Source organism: Canis aureus, chromosome 9, assembly GCF_053574225.1.
Source record: "Canis aureus isolate CA01 chromosome 9, VMU_Caureus_v.1.0, whole genome shotgun sequence".
NCBI classification, from domain to species: domain Eukaryota; kingdom Metazoa; phylum Chordata; class Mammalia; order Carnivora; family Canidae; genus Canis; species Canis aureus.
The window spans coordinates 37,599,014-37,612,140 of record NC_135619.1 but is presented as its reverse complement, the minus strand read 5'-3'; the positions used below and the strand labels follow the sequence as shown (position 1 = coordinate 37,612,140).

Below are 13,127 nucleotides of genomic sequence, written 5' to 3'. Positions count from 1 at the left end.
AAAAGAGTATAGTTTCCTCCTTCCCTTATCAGGCCAAACTCATCCCTGCCAGGTGATGCAAAGATTTAACCCTGATCATCACTCTGGAAGCCAGGACAAGAGGCGGGAGCAACTCCTGAGGGGGTGCCTGTTACCTTGCAGGGGGAAGATCTCTGTAAAATCAACTTCAGGCAGGAGGAGTGAGAGCTCCTCCAGAGAAAGGAGACCAGCTTCAAGCCCTGAGTTTTCAGGGTCCCAGGCTTTGCCAGCCAAGGCCTTGACCTCAGCATGAGAGACCTGCCTAGAGTCTGAACATTTAAACATCACCAGAGTTCTGTGACTCTGTCATAGCTTCTTTCTATTGCTCAGCTGTTTTTACTCTTCCTTTTTAGAAGATAAAGATCTCTTCTTAAGCTGTCAGAGGCCCTCTGGCTCGCACACTTAGCCTTTAATATTTGTTAACTGCCCTCAATTTCTCATTATCCCATCAAAGGACATCAACATAGCTTATTAAAAATAAGGCAATTCTACTCCTTGTAGGCATTACTCCCTGATATATTTCACATACCAGAATCACTGTATTTCTCTCTAGTGGGACATTTTCTAAAAATCTTCAGCATTTGGGATCTTGCCTTGTGCCACAGACTATACCATGTCCTCCACATTCTAATCAAGATAGGCTCCTTTATGCCAGCCTGCAAGCAAGTGAGCCAGTCAGTCCCAAACCCATCTTACTGTTGGTTTTCTCAGACCCAACTCTTGGTATGGCCTGTGTCAGTTTAGGTCCTTCACAAAACCGGCACTGAGGGTAAGCCACGCAAGAAATTTCCTGGGGCAAGGATGAAAGGAAGGGAGCAGGAGTAGGGAGGGAGAACCATCAGACTGCAATGCAGTTCTATCTCCTGCAGAAGGAGAGAGGTAAGGAAGGATTGGGTGGGAAGAGGCTCACCTCTGTGGATTGCAGAGAAAGTCTCAGCAGGGCTGATGGAGGGCCCCAGAGAAGACTGCCTCGAGAGGAGTCCCAAGACAGGAAGGCATGGCCCGGCTTGAGTACCCACATCATGCTCCATCATTGGCTGAGTCATTGGCTGGGAGTCATGGACTAAGACGCCTGACTTGGGTATGAGTGCCATGTGGCTCTAGGTGAGGCAGCTGGAAAGTGTCAGTCAACTGTGATCCTCAACAGGCCTACTGTGATGAAGTATACTTCCAAACTCTACATGTGTTCTCTGACAGTGTCTCTGAGGATCCCCAGACTAGAGCATTTGCACAAATGTCTCCCTTTATTTTAAATTCCTATGCCTGCTTAAGGGATCTGTCCCCTCTAATGATCTCACTGCTTCTGAAAACCTAAATGCACTCTTGGCACTTATGCCCCAAATTTGAAGATCTCACTTCATTCCCCAAAGTGGTATGTACTATCGCAGTGCTATGATAGGTATCTAACAGATGAAAGATTTGGTGATGATGAGGAAGATTCCAAGAGAGAGACATGAAACACTTATATTTTAATTTTAGATGCTATCATTCCTAAAGTCCGCTGATCTTTCTCTGCTACAAGGAATCTCTTACTGGGCTTTCCCATCCTCCCTCTCCTCCATTTGTCTCTTCCTGAGAACTTTTCCCCATCTATTTCTTATTTCAGTCTCAATTTTCAAAATTCTCCTTCTCCTGGGTTATCCAAAGAGGGAAAAATCATCAGTATTCCTGTGTTTTTTATTCCTGCATATAGTTTGTGGACAGATGTTTGTCTTTTATCTCAACTACTACCTAAGATGATGATCTGGAGTCTAATTGGGTATAACCAAAAAAGGGTTAATAGGGTGTTTTTATTAAGTATTGTAGTCAATCCCAGATTTCTGGTATGTTCTCATATCTTGGTTTGGCCATTCTCACTATGTTTTTATTTGCTAATAAATTATTAAAAACTCAATCTTAGATTAAATGGAAGGTTATGATAGACCTCATGAAAAGATACAAGAAAACAAACAGCCATAAGCCACAGACTTTTCTATGCTATCCTCATCTCAAGTTCATTTTCCAATCTATTGGTATTTTCATCTTTGAAGGAGGTAACATTCAGTAATGGCAAATGTACATAAAAAAGACTACATATCAATTTATGAACAGATGTAGGCATGTAGCCAACATGTATAAAAGGAAAATGTTTTAGGGAGCTGATTCTTTGATGTGTATGTTCTTTTATAAGAATTTTTCTTTATCTCTCCCATAAAAATGGAGCCTAGTTCAAAGCACAATCAGTCTTTCATGGTAAGGACAATGGATGGAAGCAATTTGAAGCAAATGCCCTTTGATTAAATAGATGACTATTTGACTTCTTAATAAATAATCAACATCAAAATAAAAGCCTAGATCTTTTCAAGTTCACATGGCTATGGTTTATTTTAGCAGAATTAAAATGGTATATGCACTTTGAACTCTACAGCTTAAATATTTTTAGAAGACTCCTTGGAAATGATTTTAAAATAACCCAACATTGTTCATGCACCAAAGCATGGAAAACTGAAAGCAAATCAAGATCCCCAGAATACATATTTGCCTTTCAGCATCACCTTGTACCTGTAGCTTTGCAAAACGACCGTTGCATGTGTTGGTTTTGAAGTCACTTTTGATAGGGGGAGGTATGTGCTGCAAAATACAGATAAGCACGAAATGAACCGTGGATGAAAATCTAGTAGTTCTGAAACTGAAAGAGAATAGTGGTCTCAGCATTGCATGTTTGTCCCTTTGCCAATTTAAAATCTTCTCTATTCCAAATGATGCCACCTGATTATCCCAATTTTGAACCAGCCTCTCCTGCATTTGTACTAGTTTATTGGTATGGGGAATTTATTTTCTTACTTACAAATTCTTAAGAAAAGTGATCATTTTCACACGTGTTCTCTGCTAGGATGCCCCAGCAATGGCAGCTATGGTCACACTGCTGATAAACTGGTTGCCCTTCAGTTGACAATGCCAGCTGCCTCTTGCTTCAATCATGGCTGTCCCTTTAAAAGTCAGAGTTTTATTTTCTTCCCTATGGTTGGGACCATGTGTTCTCCCCAGTGAGTTGGAGATTCTTTCCCTCAAACACACAAAGCATAAAAATACAAAACAATAGCTCTGTGCCCAAGCTTAATTCTAATTACATATTTCCCTGAGAAGGCATTAGCTATGAAAAAAGACCAGTGTATCTGCTTACAACTTGCTTGTCCTTTGATTATGGCAGAGAGATTTCCTAAATGGTTACAGTTATTATACCAAAACAAACTACTAAAAAGCTAATATTAGCTTGTTAATTTTTTAAAATTTTAAATTAATTTCAGAAGTGAGAATAAAAAGTGTAAGTTGCCTTCATTTCCCCTTGCCTAGTCATAAACTTTCCACATTAGTATCACATAACAGTTTGCTGTGTAGTCTTTCTGACCTCTTATGACATATATACTTACGTGTATAAGTATATGTAGCAGGTGGAATAGTGCCCCCAGAAAACTCACATCCACGTGCAACCTCAGAGTATGATCTTACTTGGGAATAGGGACTTTGCAGATGTGACCAAGGAAAGGATATTGAGATGAGATCATCTAGGATTAGAATGAGCACTAAATTCAACTGTAATTACCCTTGTAAGAGACAGAAAAGAAGATACAGATACATGCAAAAAAAGATATGTGAAGATGAGGGCAGTAATTGGAATGGTGCCTCTATAAGCCAAGGAACATCAAGGATTGATTACTTGCAAGCACCAGAACCTGAAGAGAGTCATGATGCTGATTCTCCCTCAGAGCCTCCAGAAGGAAACAACCCTGCTGACACTTGATTTTGGACTTCTGACCTCCAGAATAGTGAGAGAATAAATTTCTGTTGTTTTAAGCCACCAAGTTTGTGGTAATTTGTTGTGGCAGCCCTAGGAAACGAATATAGTACGTAATTATTTATACACACACATATATACGTACACACAGCAATTCTTGTCTTGGAAAGTTTCCATAAGAATCAGTGGTTCCAGGGGAAGAGAAAAAAAATAAAACAAGACAAAATCAGAGAAGAAGACAAACCATAAGAGACTCTTAATCATAGGAAACAAACTGAGGGTCACTGGAAGGGAGGGGTGCAAGGAGATGGAGTAATCGGATGATGGATATTAAAGAGGGTATGTGATGTAATGAGCACTGGGTGTTATATAAGGCTGGTGAATCACTGACCTCTACTTCTGAAACCAATAATATATTATATAATAATTAATTGAATTTAAATATAATTTTTTAAAAAATTAAATATTAAAAAAAGAATCAGTGGCTCTCAGCAGAGGCTGTACGGCCATATAGAAATAAACACATGAAGGTTGTTTGGGTTTCCAATAATTGGAGGATGCTAGGTGCATTGAGAGGGCAACATTCATGCCAGTCCTACACAATTAGAAATTGTTTAACCTTCCGCATGACTTTTGAATATCTCACCAGACATTTATGTAGGTGAAAAACCCACTTATAATTATTTGAGGCAAGGACATTATGTTGTTATACAAGTATACACAACCTATAGTTTTAATATGCATACATTTTCTGTATTTTCAAAAAATATGATCACTCTAAAGTGAGAGAATTCTGCATTTTCTTCTGTTTGGAATCATGTCTACACAAGATGTCTGCATTGGTAGCTTCTGTCTCAAAGTTTCAGACATTGCTATTTTATCTTTTAATTTCATTGTGCCTGAACATTTACATGATTAAATAGATATTGTATTCATCAGGATTCTCCTGATTAATATGAAGTTTATAATAAGGAATTGACTCATGTGATCATAGAGGCTGACAAGTTCCAAGATCTGCAAGTTGGAGACTCAAAAAAGCCAATGGAATAGTTCCTGTCTGAAGGGCAGCAGGCTTGGAAACCAGGAAAAGCTAAGGTTTCAATTCAAATCCAAAGGTGGAGAAAAGAAAACATGCCACAGTTTGAAGGCAGTCAGGCAGGAGGAATTGCTCCTTACTTAGGTGAGGATCAGTCTATTTGTTCTATTCAGGCCTTCAACTGATAGAATGAAGCTCACCCACCATTAGAAAGGGCAATCTACTGTACTAGGTCTACTGATTTAAATGTTAATTTCATCCAAAAACATCCTCACAGACATACACAAAATAGTGACTGATCAAATAAATATCTGGCCACTCTGTGCCCCAGTCAAGTGGACACATAGAATCAATCATCACAAATAATAATACACAATAATTGCTTTTTTTCATTTTAACCATATTTTAGTTAAATGTTATATTGGTTTCTAAAAAACTAATTAAGGTTATATTGCCTATGAATTTTGTTTTACAATAGTAAAGAGGGGGGTGCCTAGATGACTGTCAGTTAAGTATCTGCCTTTGGCTCAGGTCATGATCCCTGGAATCAAGCCCCAAGTTGGGCTCCCTGCTCAATGCGGAGTCTGCTTCTCCCTTTCCTTTGTACCCCCCTCAGTCTCTCTCTAATAAATAGATAAAACCTTTTAAAAAAATAAAAAAATAGTAAAGGGGACACTACAAAATATTCATTATAAAGTGAAGTCACTGGCTATTAGAGGGTGAAGAAGCACTCACTTGACTGTGCTACATTCAACTGAAATGGTTTAATAGTCCTCCATATGTGGACATACAATAACACATTTAATTAATTAACACTTCAATTATTTTATTAATTTGCTATTACCAAAATATCACGGAGAACACCTTCATACATATATCTTTGTACATTTTACAATATTTCTGTATAATAGATTCCTCAAAATAGAATTCCTCAAAAGAGTATGCACATTAAAAATGTTAATAGACTCTGTAACAGGGTGGGTGGTTCAAGAAAAGAACTTTCTCTTCAATTGAAATTATATACCAAAGACTATAAAACATATATGTAGAGACGCTTTTGAAACAAGGATGGAAATCTGGAAGCCTCATCCATTCCTTTGTGGACTAAGGTGGTTCTTGGGCATCTCCACAGAGCTCTTTAGATATCAGAACATAACTTGAAAACCACTGGCCTGGAATACAATTTACCCCTTTCTTGGTGGCTTTGGCCTTGTGAAGATAGCCCCATGAGGCTCTTCAATACCTTCTCTTCATTCTACCTGTCATCTAGTTCATTATCATCAGGTTAAGGGTCAGTCCATTTGTCAGGTGTATGGGCCAACCAGCTAGAATCCCCATGCTGCCTTTATTATTATTATTATTTGCCTTAGAAATATTCAAAATACACATACTAAAAAATACATAAATGTTAACATACAGCTTAATAAAATAGCAAATGTGCATAGCTATATAGCCATTACCCAGATAAAGAATAGAACCGTACTAGCACACCATACTACACACAACCACCTCATTCCACCCCAGAGGTAACCACTGTACTGACATATATAGTAATCACTCACTTGTTTCTCTTTATACTTGTACCCTAGGAAATATCATATATAAGTTAATACATATAGTTTCTCTTTTTTTAGATTTTATTTATTCGTGAGACACACACACACACAGAGAGAGAGAGAGAGAGAGAGAGAGGCAGAGATGCAGGCAGAGGGAGAAGCAGGGTTCATGCAGGGAGCCCGATGTGGGACTTGATCCCGGGACTCCAGGACCACACCCTGAGCTCAAGGCAGACTCTTTAACCTCTGAGCCACCCAGGCATCCTACTATAGTTTCTTTTTTACTGTTTCAGGACTTCATATAAAGGGATAATACTGCAGCCATTTTTTATTCTTTGGTATAATATTATTTTCGTGAAATTTTAAATTTTTATGTGGTATTGCATATGGTTATAGGTTTTTATTTTAATTTTTATTGCTATGTGACATTCAATTCTATGAATGTACCATAATTTAATTATCCATTCTATTGTTGATGGGCATTTGGTTGTTTTCAGTTCAAGGCTATTATAAATAATGCTGCTATGAACTTTTCCATACATATCTTCTAGTTCACATAGTCTTGCATTTCTATTTCACAAATAGAGATAGAATTGCTGGGACATAGGATATGCACCTGAGCTTTCTGTTCTGGGTTGTTTTACTAAGTAAACAACCAACTCTACTGGTTTTAAAAAGTATTTGTTCTGTAGATTACCTGATATTCACATGTAATTGTAATAATCAGTTCTCAAATATTTTCCGTAATATTTAATAAAATGTGGGATTGTATAGGCTTTCTTTCGGCGTGAGGAAAATATTCTAAAATTAGTGGTTATGGTTACCCAACAATAAATATACCAAAAACCTCTGAGTTATATACTTTAAAAGAATAGATTTTAAGGAATGTGGATTATTCTCAATTGTTATAAACAAACTCCCAAATGGCAATAAAAATTCAGGATTGTTGATGACAGAAGCAATATTATAGGAGACTCTTTCTTCTTCTTCTTCTTCTTCTTCTTCTTCTTCTTCTTCTTCTTCTTCAAGATTTTATTTATTTATTCATGAGAGACACACAGAGAGAGGCAGAGACACAGGCAGAAGGAGAAACAGGCTCTCTGTAGGGAGCCTGATACAGGACTCGATTCCAGGACCCCAGGATCACACCCTGAGCCAAAGGCAGATGCTTAACCACTGAGCCACTCAGGTGCCCCTAGGAAACTTTTTGTACCTCCAATCAACCTACCAGGAACTAAGTGTTGGGGGACAGGGCACGGAGTGGAGAATTGGGGTGGGCGTAGGTAAAGAAGTGGGACGGTCAGCAAGAAAGTGGTAGGCTTAAATGGTAGCTTAGAAAAATGTCATGGAAGCCTGTATTATCTGATTATGGGAAATAAGGAAAAGAAAATGGAATAGGACTGGGGGAGTACTTTAAGCAACAAATATGCTTAAATGTGCATGATTTTCTGATCTGCAAGTATCAGCTCTCCACATCCCAAGGAGTGTTAACATGTTCACAGAATGCGTGAAGAAAATCGAGTTTTAGGGCTGGAAGCCAGGGTCACGGGGTTAACATATATAAGTAATATTAATACTAACAATCACAGCTAACACTTACTATTTCACATTTATTTTGTATTTATTATAAGATTTCAAGTCCTGGCTGTATCACCTATTATCTGTGTAAGCTTAAGGAAGCTACTTTGCTTCTCTTGACCTTACTTTCTTCATTCAGTAAGCTGCTAGTGTGCATTTCAGTTTCAGAAACTATGTCATGGGATTTGCCAGTCTCTCCCCTGCTTTACCTTAAAGAAGGGGTACCCAGCAGTAGATATGCCAGTTAGAAGGAGTGTACACTTATCTAGTTCTTCCCCATGTACACCCTCAACATAATCTTCTTAATGAGGTAAGGCTGCTGGCCAGAGACAGGAACATCCTGTCAAGATGTGGTCAAGAGAACACAGAAAACTGCCTTTCTGTTTGTAACTAGAGAAAAGGAGAAAATAAGAAAAATAATGTCTCAACAAATCATCCTGTCACACAAGCATCCCACCAGCTGAAGAATTCTAAGCAGTGTAACTACAAAAGCCCTTGTTCAAATTGTATGGTGTTGTGTATAGTATGAGAACTAATTTTTTTAAGTCTCTAAAGGATTCTTTAAAATACATCTTTTTACCTTTTTTTTTTTAAGTGGGGGATAAGCTCATTTTTGTTAACAAATGAAGGTAAGTAACACAACTCATGTCAGTTTTGCTCATTTAAAAGGTCTAGGGACATGTAAAGTACCCAGAAAACTCCAACAGGCTGTTGCTATCAAATCAATCAAGATGGCTTCTTCAGGAGTTGAATATCACTCTATATAACACTTTTCTTCTATAAATGAAGGCCTTGTTTTACAACTGGCCTGGATGCTTCTGATTTTATTGGAACTATACTAAGAAGCTGGTTTGCTGTGAATTCCTGCCTTGTGGCTAAAGGTACACAAAGTCAACACAGTGCCTGAGCTGCTGCTAGATCTCACGCCACCCACGTCCCAGGTGGAATTAAATGTCCTCAAGTAGGCTACTTTGAAATTCTAGTTTTTAAAGCATGCTTTTCAGAGCAGCAAAACACAAATGACTGTGTGTATATTTACTGCACTTTATGCATCCCACATATAAAAGCAGTATTGAACATTTATGAGGGTTCTCCTCTGAAAAGCTGCAGATCATAATAGAAAGTATGTTTTTGCATTTTTACTCAAACCTCAGACTCCAATAGACTGAGGGCCTAATGGAGCCAAGGAAAAAGAGGGAGTTGGTTACCACAACATACAGTTTTCCTGGCACAAGTAAATCTGTCTCACTCACTCAGGCCTTGAGGCAAAGGAACAAAAGAACCCAAGCAGTTCCAGAACCCTTTGCCCACATCTGCCCATGCCCCTGCTCTTTTTCTGCACAGAGCAAGAGAAAGGAAAAATGAAGCAGGCGGTGCCCACGAGCTCTGCAAGATGGGATAAAAGAGAATACTGGTAACCTCTTCATCTTTTTCCACCGCACATCCAACACCTTTTCCTTGACTTTCAAAACTATTGTACACAGTTGAAACGGCAAAAGTCTAATTATGAGTGACTTTGAAATGTTTGCCTTAAGCAAGTCAACTTGTTTTCAAGGTACTCTAGTAGCAAATGTTCACTGCATTTATTGTTTGCAAAGTATTTGAAAATACTTAATGTCTTCCCAACCATCTTCTTGTAATAGTCAGGGTCCAACAAGGAAACCATTCTATTTTTTTTTTTTTTTAAGGAAAATCCATACTTGGAAGTAGTTACAAGGGTGATAGAAGAGTTGGAAGCCAAACAAGAGATAGTGAAGCCAAGCAGAGATTAACAACAGCAGAGAGACAAAGGAAGTATTGGAGTTTCCAGAGCCCAGAGCCAGGAGCTGGCACCACAGCAGACCTGTCCAGTGGGAGCTGAGCCAAAGGGGAGATGCAGCTACAGCTGGAGAAGCCATTCAATGCAGAGAGCTGCCCTGTGTGCACCCTTCCTCCTGTACCTCCACTCCCCAACCCCACCTGCAACCTCTTGCCAGTGTCTTGCAATGCCCAAAAGCCAGATGCCAACTGAACAGGAGAGTCTGGGAATTAGCCTGCAGGCAGGGCTGAGCCTCTCTGCCATGGAAAGCAGAGAAGGAGATGGGGGAATGAATATGAGGGCACATTGAGATCACATTTTTCTGGACCATTCTCTGGCTTCTCAAAGCTAAAGAAAAAATATTCCTAATATGAACTCTCTAGCTTACTGGATAATGGAGAAGATTAAGTTCTAAAGGCTGCAGCCACTAAATAAACTGCCTTACATTACCCCTACCTGCTAACTCAGTACCACTCACCTGTGGAATCATCAGTATCTATAGTTCTTCCAACAAAAGCTCTTGTCCAGTGGGACCCATTGTAGGCTCATCCAGAGGAATAATCTTTTTTTTTTTTTTTTTTAGTTTTTTTTTAGTTTTTGACACTGTGTCAGTATCTTCTCATACTTACAAAGGAACTATTAGGCAGCATTTTATGAGCTGTCACAAGGAAAAATGGCTGATGGGTGCTTTTGCCATGTATGTCTTCCAGAGCTTTGAGGGTAGGGAGAGAAAAGGAGGAAAAAACTAATGTGAACAAATGGTGAGATACATCTCCTGTCCTCTTTACTAGCACAAAAACACCCTATTCCCTTTCTTATTTTTTCCTCTCCTTTTAAAGAAGAAAGGATATACCTAAGAGAAATATTTGGACTATCTAAGGATGGGGAACAAGGGCAGTTCAGCCAAAAACAGCTGGAATGTATCTGCAATGGGAGTGGACAAAAAAACTGCTCTTTCTGTGCCATCAGTGAATCGTTGCTGTGAGAAAGCCAAAATAGCAACCACTTTATCTCCAAAACAATTCTCCCTGAGGCCAGTTCCCAGCTTAATATGCATACCCAGGACACTTCCCAGCTGTCTGGCAGGGCTGAGCTGTTCTCTACTGACCAGAACCTCAGATCACAAAGGAAGCTGCCAAGTTCAAGGACTTCAACATCACATGCAGTAGAGGGGCACAGCAGGTCTGGGAAAGTCCTGTGAGATAAGCCACTACAGTGGGCAGTCTGAGTACAGAAGGAAACTATTGTCTTTAATATAAGTGACATAATTGGCATCTATTCAGCACTTGCTGTGTGCAAGGCTCTCTGTTATCTTACTGAATCTCCACAGTAGCTCTTTGTGGTCACCATTCCTACTTTCCCCATTTCATAGATGAGGATGCTGAGACTTTGAGATTACTTGTCCAGTACCTCAAGCTAATAAGGGGAAGATTTGAGACTCAAACCCATGTCTGTCTCTCCCACAGATCCAAAGCTCTTCATCACTTACTATTCTGCATATCAACTCTAAGGGAAGCTCAATGGAGAGTTTGCACATTCAGTGCTAACTAGCCTCACAAACAATCACTGACCTCATCACCCATGATTTACGGAAGAGTAAACAGAATCATTACTTGTTGGTTCTCTCTGTGCAATATCTGAATGCAAATGATCAGTGAACTCTTGCTCAGTCTTAATGACTGAATCATAGGATTTCTGCTGATGTTCTAGAAACTTCTATGTTCTGAATCTCTCCAGCTACCCAAACCCTAGAGAATAAATGCTCCATTTCTGCAACTTTTCTTCCCAGAGCTTCTCAGCTGGAATCCCAAAGATTGGAGTCTGTAGGCTGAGAACTTGGCCAATTCTGGAGTGACTACTAATCTCATCTTCAGGGAAGGTCATTTATCTTAATAGCATTTTGCTTAAGATCCATTGTATCTGAAATGGATATGATAGATTTCTACTCTTCTCCATCTGCTATCGCTAGACTTTGCTCTCATCTCTGCTGCATTGCTGGAGTCCAGATGGCTCATGTCTAGCATATAGACTCTTCTCCCTAGAAGTTGACCCTGTCCCTTGAATTCTTATATTTATAGAAGTAAAAAGAAAATAGATAAATACATCGCATATATTTTGTTACTTGTAAAACAAAATGGATAAATACATTGCATATATATTGTTACTTCCCTTTCCTGCGCCCACAGTTAGGGTGATCATTTAATTTATTGTCTGAACCAGGACACTTAGAGAGTGAAAAAGAGGGCTAAGTTCCACGAAGACAACATGTGTAAAACAGAGCATCCCACAGTAGACAATGCTCATTGATCTTGTCCTTCTCACCAGTGATCCAGGCAACCCTTCAGAGATGAAAACCACATGTAATCATATAACTGACACCTTAGGACACTTACTGTTCACATGTGCATGCAACTCATTTCAATTTTTTGGCATAAATTGAGTGTTTATTCTGCAAATTTACAGATGAGTAAGGAGCTATTCACCTTCTAAAGAAAAGAAGGTGCTCACGGACAGATGAGAATCTAGTTCTGAAGAAAAGACAACATAAAATAAATAACTTTCTGAGTACCAATATTCTCTTCCATGAATGAATTTTCCTGGGTGAGGGGATCCCTGGGTGGCTCAGCGGTTTAGCACCTGCCTTTGGCCCAGGGTGCGATCCTGGAGTCCTGGGATCAAGTCCCACGTCGGGCTCCCGGCATGGAGCCTGCTTCTCCCTCCTCCTGTGTCTCTGCCTCTCTCTCTCTCTCTCTATGTCTATCATAAATAAATAAATAAATCTTTAAAATAAAATAAAAAAAGAATTTTCCTGGGTGAGTGAGACCAGGGGCAATTTGCAAAGCAAGTTAGGCTTGAAATTGAATATTCCACTGGATTTCACTTAGAAGTGGTATGAAATATATTCAAGATTTTAAAGTCAGAAAGTCCTGGATTCAAGTTGTGAAACTACATTTAGTTGTGTGGGGAAAAAAAGGAAAGTAAGAAGTTAGTGCCAAAGGAGAGGTAATATGCTTTAAAAGTAGAGAAAAGGAAGAGAAGAATTCTGTTCAGGAGATGTCTGTCTCACTGTGCTCCTTTATATAATTTCTTCCTAAAAATAATACTTAGTTAAAAATAGCAAAGAAGTACAAATAAGGAAACAAAAAAGAGATCCACAATCCTATCCTAGATCAGCATTGCTGATATTTAAAAACAACAACAAAAGGAATATAGATAAATGATCACAAAGTTCAAATAGTACAGAAAGACTTAAGAAATAAAATTCTCTTTCTCCACCCCCAGAATCAATCCCTGAAGTTCCCTCCTCTAGCATTTTCTTGTATACCTTTCATATATATATATATATAAAGGCATTTATCTGCATGT

General features: G+C 38.9%; 1 long non-coding RNA gene across 19 annotated transcripts in view; it reads right to left on the bottom strand.

Moving 5' to 3' along the window:
• Positions 1 to 13,127, bottom strand: part of LOC144320662 (uncharacterized) — a 183,828-nt gene that overhangs the window by 137,885 nt on the left and 32,816 nt on the right. For 10 of the 19 annotated variants that reach the window (XR_013386268.1, XR_013386281.1, XR_013386266.1 and 7 more), the window contains one exon: positions 10,391 to 10,473. The exons of 6 other annotated variants lie outside the window; for them this stretch is intronic. This is a non-coding gene — a long non-coding RNA (uncharacterized LOC144320662). 3 more of the 19 variants (XR_013386280.1, XR_013386277.1, XR_013386278.1) reach the window with 2 other exon arrangements.